Raw genomic sequence first — 12,255 nt, 5'->3', positions numbered from 1 at the left:
AAAGAAAGAAAGAAAAGAAAAAGAAAGAAAGAAAGAAAGAAAGAAAAGAGAGAAAGAAAGAAAGAAAGAAAGAAAGAAAGAAAGAAAGAAAGAAAGAAAGAAAGAAAGAAAGAAAGAAAGAAAAGGAAGGAAGGAAGGAAACAAGGAAGGAAGGAGAAAGAATCCACAGTAACTAAAGTAAAAAGAAAAAAATCAAAAAGAAAAAGAAAAACATTTTGACATCAAAAAGCCAACGTTAGGTTCTAGAGTAGTGATGTTATCGTCACGAGTAATTGGGAAGTTGCAAATCTTATGACCTCCGGAATAATGGCAGGTAATTATTTGGAATTCGAGCCCTTCTCTTTCTCTTAACTTGGTGGCCTTTCATTAGTTTTATAACAGTTCAGTTTTGGGGAAGGACCATCATCATTTAAACTATAAAATAGGCCAGCACAATTGCTCACGCCTGTAGTCTCAGCACTTTGGGAGGCCAAGGTAAGCGTATCACCTGAGGTCAGGAGTTCGAGACCAGCCTTGCCAACATGGTGAAACCCCATCTCTATTGAAAGTACAAAAATTAATCAGGTATGGTGGTGAATGCCCGTAATCTCAGCTACTTAGGAGGCTGAGGCATGAGAATTGCTTGAACTTGGGAAATGGAGGTTGCAGTGAGCCAAGATAGCACCACTGCACTCCAGCCTGGGTGATGGAGTGAGACTCCATCTCAAAAAATAAAATAAAATAAAATAAAATAAAATAAAATAAAATAAAATAAAATAAAGTATAAAATAAATTTCTCCCAAAGTTAGCTTGGCCCACGCCCAAGAATGAACAGACAGCCAATCTGTGCAGCTACAGACAAATGCAGTCAGACACATCAGATTTATCTTCCTGTCTTAATTTTGCAAAGGTGATTTCATTATTGCCTTAAAATGTGTATCACGGAAATAATCACATTTTCTTATCAATTACATTATAATGAACTCTCATAAAATCTTTAATCATGACCATTTTAAGAATTTCATCATCCACAGTTAATTGTTTTATTTTTGTTACAGTGGGAAGCTAGTCAGGCAGAAACAGGGCAGGAGCAGGCCTCATGCCTCACCAGGCGACCATCAGGTGATGGTCATGAAATTGCCTTTGCAAAATGACTGAGACAGTGAAAGAGGTCTAACTTAACCGACCCCATCTTGCTTCTAACCTCCAAGCTGTCCTTATTCATTCCTGGGCATAGGTTGAACTAACTTTGGGAGAAACTCAGTTTATAGCTTATAGTTTAAAACAAAGATGATAGTAGCCCTTTCCCAAAGCAGATCTGCTTCTTGCCTGGGAACTACATTACCTTTGTAGGACTGACACTAGCCACAAGAGTAGAAATTATGGTTTAGGAGTCATGCAGCTGGAGGCTACAAGATTCTGACCCTCCCTAAACTGTTCCTAAGATCAGTGCTTGATATTTTGCAGACCCTGTACTTGATGGATCAGCTGGCACCACCCAGTTCAATAAACTGACTCATCTGATCTTGCAGCCCACACCTAGGAACTGACTCAGTGAAAGACAGCTTCAACTCCCTATGATTTCATCCCTGACCACTCAGCTCTACTGGCTCCTCGCTTCCTCCCACCCACCAAGTTGTCCTTAAAAACTCTGCTCCCCCTCTTCTGGTATGTCCAGAATTGGTGGGTTCCTGGTCTCACTGACTTCAAGAATGAAGCTGCAGACCCTCATGGTGAGTGTTACAGTTCTTAAAGATCGTGTGTCCGGAGGTTGTTCCTTCTGATGTTCCGACGTGTTTGGAGTTTCTTCCTTCTGGTGGGTTCGTGGTCTCGCTGAGCCTCAGGAGTGAAGTTGCAGACCTTCACAGTGAATGTTACAGTTCTTAAGGCAGCACGGCTGGAGTTGTTCATTTCTCCCGGTGGGTTCATAGTCTTGCTGGCCTCAGGAGCGAAGCTACAGACCTTCCCTGTGAGTGTTACAGCTCATAAAGGCAGTGCGGACCCAAAGAGCAAAAGAATAAAGCTTCCACACCAGGGAAGGAAAGGCAACCAGATTGCCACGGCTGTCTTGGGCAGCCTGCTTTTATTCCCTTATCTGGCCCCACCCACATCCTGCTGATTGGTCCATTTTACAGAGAGCTGATTGGTCCGTTTTGACAGAATGCTGATGGGTGCATTTACAATCTAGCTAGACACAGAGTGCTAGACAGAAAAGTTCTCCAATTCCCCACTAGATTAGCTGGATACAGAGTACTGACTGGTGTATTTACAAACCTTGAGCTAGACACAGGGTACTGGTTGGTACGTTTAGAATCCCTGAGCTAGACATAAATGTTCTCCAAGTCCCCACTAGACTCAGGAGCCCAGCTGGCTTCACCTGGTGGATCCCATGCCAGGGCTGCGGGTGGAGCTGCCCGCCAGTCCCATGCCACGTGCCTGCACTCCTCAGCCCTTGGGTCGTCAGTGGGACCAGGTGCCACACGGGGTAGCGGGTGGTGCCCGTTGGGGAGGTTCGGGCAGCGTGGAAGCCCACCGGTGGGGAGGCTCAGGCATGGTGGGCTGCAGGTCCCCAGCCCTGTCCTGCGGGGAGGGGGCGGAGGCCCTGCGAGAACTCCCGTGGGTGGGCCACCAGTGCTGGGGGACCTGGCGCACCCTCCACAGCTGCTGACCCAGCTGCTAAGCCCCTCACTGCCAGGGGCCAGTGGTGCTGGCCGGCCGACCAATCCAAGTGTGGGGCCCGCCGAACCCATGCCCACCCGGAACTCACGCTGGCCCGCGAGCGCTGCATGCAGCCCCAGTTCTCGCCCACGCCTCTCCCTCCACACCTCCTTGCAAGCAGAAGCAGCTGGCTCCGGCCTCCGCCAGCCCAGAGAGGGACTCCCACAGTGCAGTGGTGGGCTGAAGTGCTCCTCAAGCACGGCCAGAATGGACGCGGAGGCTGAGGAGGCACAGGGAGGGAGGGCTGCTAGCATGTTGTCACCTCTCACTGGGAGAGACTGATTTGAGTAATAGTAAAACTCCGGTCTCCTGCACAGCCAGCTCTGTGTGAATTAGTCTTTCTCTATTGCAATTCCCCTGTGTTGATGAATTGGCTGCCTCTAGGAGGTGAACAAGATGAACCCCTTGGGTGGTTACAATCAGGCAGTTGTCACACTGCCTCTCTAAAATAATAATTGGTCCCAGCCACTGCCAAAGAAAGGCAGTCTCCCTATAGATTAAAAAAAACCCTGAAACTGGTGATCAGCATCTTCCTGATAAGATCTCAGGAGTTGGGCCAGTGAGTTCAAGCATGCACATTAAGAGGCAAAATGGCGGAGTTTAACTGGTATATGACCTTCTTGGGGTATTCCACTGGAAAAGGAATGCAAGATGCTGAAAGTATGCCAACATATAAAACCCCAAGTCAAAAGGTCAAACCTGGCTGGGCACGGTGGCTCACACCTGTAATCCTAGCACTTTGGGAGGCCAAGGCAGGCAGATCACTTGAGGTCAGAAGCTTGAGACCAGCCTGGCCAACATGGTGAAACCTTGTCTCTACTAAAAATACAAAATTAGCCGTGCATGGTGGTGTACACCTGTAATCCCAGCTACTCACTTGGGAGGTTGAGGGAGGAGAATTGCTTGAACCCAGGATATGGAGGCTGCAGTGAGCTGAGATCAAGCCATTGCACTCCACCCTGGTCAAGAGCGAAACTCCATCATATAAAAAAAATTAAAAAATAAAAAGGTCAAACCCCACACTTGACCTCCAAGATGTCCACATGGCTCTCTTCCAAGTGTACTTTCTTTTCATTACTGCTCTAAAGCTTTTTAATAAACTTTCACTCCTGCTCTGAAACTTGCCTTGGACTCTTCTTCTGCCTTATGCCCCTCAGTCCAGAATTCTGATAATGAAACCGGTGGGTTCTTAAAACTGCTAACCAAGATAAAGCAGAACAAGAATTAATTACCTGGGACTAAATAAACTGAGGAGGCTGATTATAATTTTTATGACTCCTTGTTTGAAACATTGCTTTTTTAAATGTTTTGTTTTTTCCTGATTTAAGGAAATTTTTTTTTCTTTTTCTTAAGCTAACTATAATTTACAGCAATCGGTAAATTATACGTTTGTAAACAGAATTGAAGTATTTATTTTTTTCTCTCTACCTGTTCCATCTGGAATTCAGAACTCTTACGAAGCAGTCTTATTTTCACGGCAATGTAGTTTTTTGCATAGGTTCAATGAGAATCTGTTCTGTGTATAATAGAACACAACTGGAAACACTGGTGATATTACCAATTATTTCACTGAGCCATACATGAGAAGAACGTGCACAGAATCAGATATGACCTGACTGTTTTTGGGAACTCAAGAGGACTTTAAGGAACCAATAAGGCCTTTTGGAGGAATTGACTTGGTACCTGGCTCAAAAGGGCTCCTGGCCTTATGGTGTCAACCTAAAAGGAAGAAGTTGTGGCAAAATTAGTACAAGTAAAATGTTTATTTGAGTCACACTTGAGGATTGCAACCCAGGAACACAGATTCAAGTTGCCCTGAATACGTACTCTGCTTAGCAGCAATTACAAGTGGATTTTTATGGGAGAGAAGAGGCAGTTTCTGAGTTGTTTACCAAGAATTTACATGAAAACAACATGAGTTATTGATTGGCTATACATCGTTAAACTTAGAGTGTGGGTTATAGTGTCTGTTATAGCATTGTTGTGTTAATTTATAGCTACCTGTGGTAATAGCAACAGGTTCAAGAAATGAATACATAGCTCAACAGAGGGGAAGTAGAATATGTAGAATGTGATTGCTGTCAGCACACTGATCATAAGACCCCCTCGTTCACCAAAAGCTAAAGGGCCTTAGCAGCAAGCACACTGTAAGGCATACCACATCTTGTTTGACCGTGTCACCCCGGAATCAGCAGTGATTTTTAAAAATCAGATGATACATGAGGGTTTGACTAAGCTATCCTCAGAATGGTAAATTTCATCCTAGCAACTGAATTTAAGTCAATGGTATCATTGACTTAAACAAGTACTCCCCAGTGTGCAGTATGTTTAAAATTTAAAAAGTGGCTGGACGCAGTGATTCACGCCTGGGATTTACTCATTTTTTAGGTATCGCCCATGTATACATGAGGCACACATGTAATTAAACATCTGCTTCTTTTTCTCTTGTAATCTGTCTTTTGTTACAGGGGTCTATCCTGTCCACCTAAAAGGAAGGGATTGAGACACAAAGTATAATTTAAAGAGTCTACTTGAGACAACGTGAGGACAGCTGCCTGGAGGACTCAGACTCAAGCAACCTGGAATAGAAGCTCCATTTGGTCTTGGCTACAAGTGGATTTTTAAAGGCAATAAAAGGGGGATACAAAGTTGCTTGTCCAGAATTATTGTTTACAGAAATAGCACTGATTTGTGATTGGCCGTATATTGTTATAAGGTATAGGGTATGTGTCATAGTGTGCAGTGCACCATTCTTAGGTTAATTCATAGCTACTTGTGGCACTAGCAAGTAGTTTCAATAGATGAACACATAGCTCAGTGGGGAGCAGGACATGATTGCTGGCTCATTTTTATGCCTCTCTGGGGTTGAATAATTTCTTTTCTTTTTTCTTTTTTTTTTTTTCCTGAAACAAAGTCTCACTCTATTGCCCAGGCTCCAATGCAGTGGTGCAATCTGGGCTCCCTGCAACCTCTGCCTCCTGGGTTCAAGCAATTCTCATGCCTCAGCCTCCAGAGTAGCTGGGATTGCAGGCATCCGCCACCACACTCAGGTAATTTTTGGTGTATTTATTAGAGGTAGAGTTTTGCCATGTTGGCCGTGCTGGTTCTTGAACTTCTGGGCTCAAGTGATTTGCTCGCCTAGGCCTCCCAAAGTGCTGGGATTACAGCCTGGGGATGCTAATTTAAAAGGCTCACTTTCATCACATAAAAGTTATTTTCTCAGTTCCAATTAAGAACTGTGGGCCGGGCGCGGTGGCTCAAGCCTGTTATCCCAGCACGTTGGGAGGCCGAGACGGGCGGATCACGAGGTCAGGAGATCGAGACCATCCTGGCTAACATGGTGAAACCCCGTCTCTACTAAAAAATACAAAGTAGCCGGGCGAGGTGGCGGCGCCTGTAGTCCCAGCTACTCGGGAGGCTGAGGCAGAAGAATGGCGGGAACCCAGGAGGCGGAGCTTGCAGTGAGCTGAGATCCGGCCACTGCACTCTAGCCTGGGCAACAGAGCGAGACTCCGTCTCAAAAAAAAAAAAAAAAAAAAAACTGTGTATAATAGAAAATGATCTTTCCTCCTCTACGTAAACCTTACTGTTTTACTAGTAGGTCTAAATTAACTATTTACAGCTCTCTAATTGTATGGAATTATTATAATAGAATGTAGGAAATGTATATATCAATTAATTAATTAAGACAGTGTCTTGCTCTGTCACCCAGGCTGGAGTGCAGTGGCACAATCATAGCTCACTGCAACCTCAATTCGCCTAGGCTCAAGCGATCCTCCTGCCTCAGCCTTCTGAGTAGCTGGGACTACAGGCGTGTGTCACTAAACCCAGCTAATTTTTAAAAAATCTGTAGTAGAGGTGAAGTCTCACTATGTTTCCCAGGCTGGTCTCCAACTCTTGAGCTCAAACAGTCTTCCTGCCTCAGCCTCCCAAAGTACTGGGACCACAGATGTGCCCCAAGGTACTTGGCCGAGGATCCTTCTTCTTGGCACTGGGCCACTGTTCAAAGCAATTTCTAGGCTGACATATAGACAGCTAGTATCTGAGTCTTTCTTCAAGATCATGCAACCCAAAATTAACCTTCGTTCTCTTAAATAAAACATGATGACAATGAATTCATGACTAATAGATCTATAATCATGCATAACTGGTTTCATCTGTTGGATATCTTTTGTTTTGTTTTATTTTAATGTAACCTTAGCAGAAAAACAGAAGAGTGCACAAATCATATGGATACAGTTTGCCATCACCCAGGTCACATGGTATCTTATTAAATATGAAGGATGCTGCAACCCTGATATGGCCATGGAAACCGAAAAATAGGATCACAGCTTGCCAAGTGCAATCTGGAAATGCTGTTTACTTAATATTTGTGAGTAGTCAGGCACGGTGGCTCACGCCTGTAATTCCAGCATTTCGGGAGGCCGAGGCCACTGCACTCCAGCCTGGGTGACAGAGTAAGTCTCCATCTCAAAAAAAAAAAAAAAAAGTATAAAGTAGAAATAAATATAAAATTAAATTAATCTAATTAATTCACCACAAATCCTCCCACCTCCCTGAATTACTAACCCTATTACTTTTATTATCTTGTTAAGCCTCTAAAGGAAGATTAGTATCTACAACAGCAATAGCTATTACACTATATGAGAAGGCTAATTGTTAAGTATAAACAATGTTTAAGTTACTAATGTGACCTATAATACTTGTAAATTGGATTTACATTTATGTAAACTACTTGATTTTATGCTTTAATAACGACACAGGCTGGGCATGGAGGCTCACACCTGTAATCCCAGCACTTTGGGAGGCCGAGGTATGCGGATCACTTGAGATCAAGAGTTTGAGACCAGCCTGGCTAACATGATGAAACCCTGTCTCCACTAAAAACACAAAAATTAGCCAGGCGTGGTGGTGGGCGCCTGTAGTCCCAGCTACTCGGGAGGCTGAGGCAGAGAAACACTTGAACCCCGGAGATGTAGGTTGCAGTGAGCCAAGATCACACCACTGCACTCCAGCTTGGGCAACAGAGTGAGACTCTGCCTCAAAAAAAGTAATAATAATACAGACACAGGACACAAAAGCTTCCCCAGTTAACTTAGCTTATATGAGAGCCGGGCAATGGAAACCCACAGACGGGCTTTTATAGGCCCAGAAGCATAGAGGTTGGGTCTGGCTTCACTGTTAGTTGTCAGCAGAACTATGCATGGGAGCATCAGCACACTGATCATAAGGGCCCCTCGTTCACCGAAAGCTCAAGGGCCCTGGCAACAAGCACACCATGAGGCAGTTCACCATATCTTGTTCGACTGTGTCACCTGGAAATCAGCAGTGATTTTGAAAAATCAAGTGATACCTGAGGGTTCAACTAAGCTATCCTCAGAATGGTAAATTTCATTCTAGCATAGTAACTGAATTCATACCATTCACTTAAACCAGTACTCACCAATGTACAGTATGTTTAAGATTCACAAAGTGAAGTTAAGTTTCAACTAAATCATGGATGGCTCCAGCTGAAATAAAAATGAAGCTAAAACTATTTTTCCGTTTTTGAAGGGGAGGGGTTCCAACACAGAAAAGTTGAAAGAATGGTACTATGAAAATCTATACACCTTCCACCCAGATTAAACAATTGCTGACATATTATCATATTTGTGCATTCTTTCTCTCTCAACCTGTCCCTTAGGTAGACAGATGAGAGACAGATAGATAGCTAAATAGAAAATGTTTGTTTAGATTTTGCTATACCATTTGAAAATAAGCTGTAGAAATTATTATGAATGACAGGTCATCCCTAAATATTACAGTGTGAATATTCTTTTTTTTTTTCGAGATGGAGTCTCACTCTGTGACCCAGGCTAGAGTGTAGTGGCATGATTTCGGCTCACTGCAACCTCCCCCTCTTGGGTTCAAGCAATGCTCCTGCCTCAGCTTCCGAAAAACCTGGCACTACAGGCACCACCGCCTCACCCGGCTTTTTTTTTTTTTTTTTTTGAGACAGAGTTTCGTTCTCATCACCCAGGCTAGACTGCAGTGGCACAGTCTCGGCTCGCTGCAACCTCCACCTCCCAAGTTCAAGCGATTCTTCTGTCTCAGCCTCCCAAGTAGCTGGGATTACAGGCACCAGCCACCACCCCCAGCTAATTTTTGTATTTTTAGTAGAGATGGGGTTTTACCGTGTTGGCCAGGCTGTTCTCAAACTCCTGACCTTGGGTGATCTGCCCACCTTGGCTTCTCAAAGTGATGGGATTACAGGTGTGGGCCACTGCTCCCAGCCTCCAGTGTTAATCTTCTAAGAATAATCTCCTATGTAAGCACAGTACTATTATCAGACCTATAAAAACAAATCATATTTCCATAAGATCATCTACATGCAAACCGTATTCCAATTTCTGAAATGATCCCAGGAATGTCTTTTGTAGCTTTCATTGTTTGCAAGCGCTAGTTGTGTGTTCTTCCATCATCCCTTTCAGCCTAGCCCTGAAACACCCAGCCCTTTTTTTCCCGCTCCATAACTTTAATTTTTTTTTCTTCTTTTTTAGAGACAGGATCTTGCTGTGCCACCCAAGCTAGAGTACAGTGGTGCGATCGCAGCTCACTGCACTTTGAATTCCCAGGCTCAAGCGATCCTCCCACTTCAGCCTCCTGAGTAGCTGGGACCACAGGCACATGCCACCGTGCCCTATCCGTTTAATTTTTAAACATTTTTTTGTAGAGACAGGGTCTCACTATGTTGCCCAGGCTGGTTTTGAACTCCCGGCTTCAAGTGGCCCTCCTGCCTTGGCCTCCCAAAGTACTAGGGTTACAGGTGTGTGCCACTGCATCTGGCTGACCTTGAATTTGTGGTAAGTCTGGGACAGTTGTCTTGTGGAATGTTACACAGGTTGAAGTTGCCTAGATTTGTGTAATTGATCTCTTGATGGCTTTTTAAAGTTTTTCTCTATCCCCTCTGCTTCCAGGGACCTGGAAGTTACGTTTACCACCTTGAATAGACTCAGATTAAACATTGTGGACAAGAAAGAGTTCATGAATGATAGGGTGTACTTTTTGCATCACATAAGGAGGCACATTGGGTGAGGTTGTTCCACTATCTGTGAGGCTAATTTTGATTGCCTTATTAAAGTGGTGACTGCCAGATCTCTCCATCATAAAACTACATTTTCTCTTTGCAACTCGCAATGAATCTGTGCATAATTATTTAGTGCCATGAAAATATTCTGTTTACCATAACCTTTCACCTGATGGTTTTAGTATCTGTTGATAATTCTTGACTAAATAAATTATTACATTTAGGTTTGTAAGTAGGTGATATTACAAACATGATTTTAATATTAGAGAATACATAAGTCGAGACCCTGACGAGAAGTAGGTATCTCACCATGCTTTGTCCTAAATACAGACAAAGAATTTTTTTACCAGAGAACTGCAAGTAATGGCTTAACATTAAATGTGTGGTGCTAATATCTCTCTGAGAACCTCTTCTAGAAATGATATTCTCCTATAACCTCAGCTTATTTGCCCACCATATCAGCAAAGTCTTGGTTGAATAGAAGAGTCAGTACAAGTGTAGTTATAAAACTGTTAGGAAGGCCGGGTGCAGTGGCTCACACCTGTAATCTCAGCACTTTGAGAGGCCAAAGTGGGCGGATCATGAGGTCAGGAGTTTGAGACCAGCCTGACCAGCATGGTGAAACCCCGTCTCTAGTAAAAATACAAAAGTTAGCCCGGCATGGTGGCGTGTACCTGTAATCCCAGCTACTTGGAAGGCTGAGGCAGGTTAATTGCTTGAACCCGGGAGGCGGAAGTTGCAGCGAGCACAGATCGCACCACTGCACTCCAGCCTGAGTGACAGAGTGAGACTCCATCTCACAAAAGAAAAAAATAAAAAACTGTTAGGAAAAGCGCAGACTTTAAATTTAAATCAACAGGCTACATTCACTTGCTTAGACTACAATGTTAATGAAGGTCTCCATGGTTAAACAGTCCAAAGGAGAATTTGACAATTAATAAAACAGTCCATAAAGTGCTCATACACCACCCCTCTCTCTCCTCAATGAAAAATCTGTAATTCATAATATGATGCATTTTATTGGAACTTCTAAAGGACATGAGTCAGAACATGGTAAGAATGCTAAAAGGTTTCGATGATCAAATTATAGCTCAGTCCAAGAAACTAATTTACTAGGGGTAGTTTTGGGGACATCTGATTACTCTGAATTCACCCTAGTCCTTTCCCAAGTCTAATTAAATTGTGTTTAACATTTCCCAAAATATTCATATTCAGTCATTGACATGAACAACACTGGGAATCTAGAAGAAGTGCTACGTAATCCTTTCGTAGCTCATAAGCAGATGGTTGAGTTTTCACGCTCATGGGTGGATGTGCCTCCCTCAAAACTTATCAAGATGTCGGCACACTACCTGTGTGATGTAAATTTTTAAAAAGAAAAAAAAGAAACAGTGCTGTATGAAAATAACAAAGTAGGCTGGGTGCGGTGACTCACACCTGTAATCTCAACACTTTAGGAGGCCGAGGTGGGTGGAACACCTGAGGTCAGGAGTTCGGGACCAGCCTGACCAATATGGTGAAACCCCATCTCTACTAAGAATACAAAAGTTAGCCGGGCATGGTGGCATGAGCCTGTAATCCCAGCTACTCGAGAGGCTGAGGCAGGAGAATCGCTTGAACCTGGGAGGCGGAGGTTGCAGTGAGCTGAGATTGCACCACTGTACTCCGACCTGAGTGACAGAGTGAGACTCCATCTCAAGAAAACAAAAACAAAACAAAACAAAACAAAAAAAACAACAACAAAAGAAAATAACAAAGTAATAATAAAAGTGAGCAAAGACAAAAAGTTACATAATTAGCATAAAAAATTAACTGGAACTACACACCCAACTCTTATCAGTTTAAAATCCCATAACTGACATTAACAGTTAACAGAATGAAGTCATCTATGTTGCAAAATAGTGAGAAGATTTATTAATAGTGGAAGAGGCCAACTTCACTTTGACATAGTTGTTTAAATGGAACTTGGGTTAAACTTTAAATACGCTTTTACCAATAATAACCTTAGGATTATTTTAATAGAAAAAGGAGGTACAGCTATTTGGAAATAAGGAATATTATTTGTCCGTGAAGAAAAACACCAAAATTCCCTAGCAGGCATAAGAGAAGTCATCAATTAAGTGGCTTAAGTCCTATAATCAACCAGCACTTTTTTTTTTTTTTTTTTTTGAGACGGAGTTTCACTCTGTTGCCCAGGCTGAAGTGCAGTGACGTGATCTCTGCTCACTGCAACCTCCACCTCCTGAGTTCATGCGATTCTCTTGCCTCAGCCTCCCCAGTAGCTGGGACTACAGACATGTGCCACCATGCCCAGCTAATTTCTGTATTTTTGGTAGAGATGGGGTTTCACCATCTTGACCAGGCTGGTCTTGAACTCCTGACTTCAAGCGATCCGCCCACCTCAGCCTCCCAAAGGATTACAGGTGTGAGCTACTGAGCCTAGTCTCAACCAGCACTCTTAATAGTCCGTTGAAGAATTCTCCAACCTTTTT

General features: G+C 43.3%; 1 non-coding gene across 1 annotated transcript; it reads left to right on the top strand.

The window, feature by feature from the left end:
- Positions 1 to 11,023: 11,023 nt before the first annotated feature.
- On the top strand, positions 11,024 to 11,125 carry LOC119618972 (small nucleolar RNA U13). Its single transcript, XR_005235314.1, has one exon. It is a non-coding gene; the product is annotated as a small nucleolar RNA U13 (small nucleolar RNA).
- The last annotated feature ends 1,130 nt before the right edge of the window (positions 11,126 to 12,255 follow it).

Source organism: Chlorocebus sabaeus, chromosome 8, assembly GCF_047675955.1.
Source record: "Chlorocebus sabaeus isolate Y175 chromosome 8, mChlSab1.0.hap1, whole genome shotgun sequence".
Taxonomy (NCBI): Eukaryota; Metazoa; Chordata; class Mammalia; order Primates; family Cercopithecidae; genus Chlorocebus; species Chlorocebus sabaeus.
The sequence above is the reverse complement of the archived record's forward strand: the minus strand, read 5'-3'. Positions and strand labels throughout refer to the sequence as shown.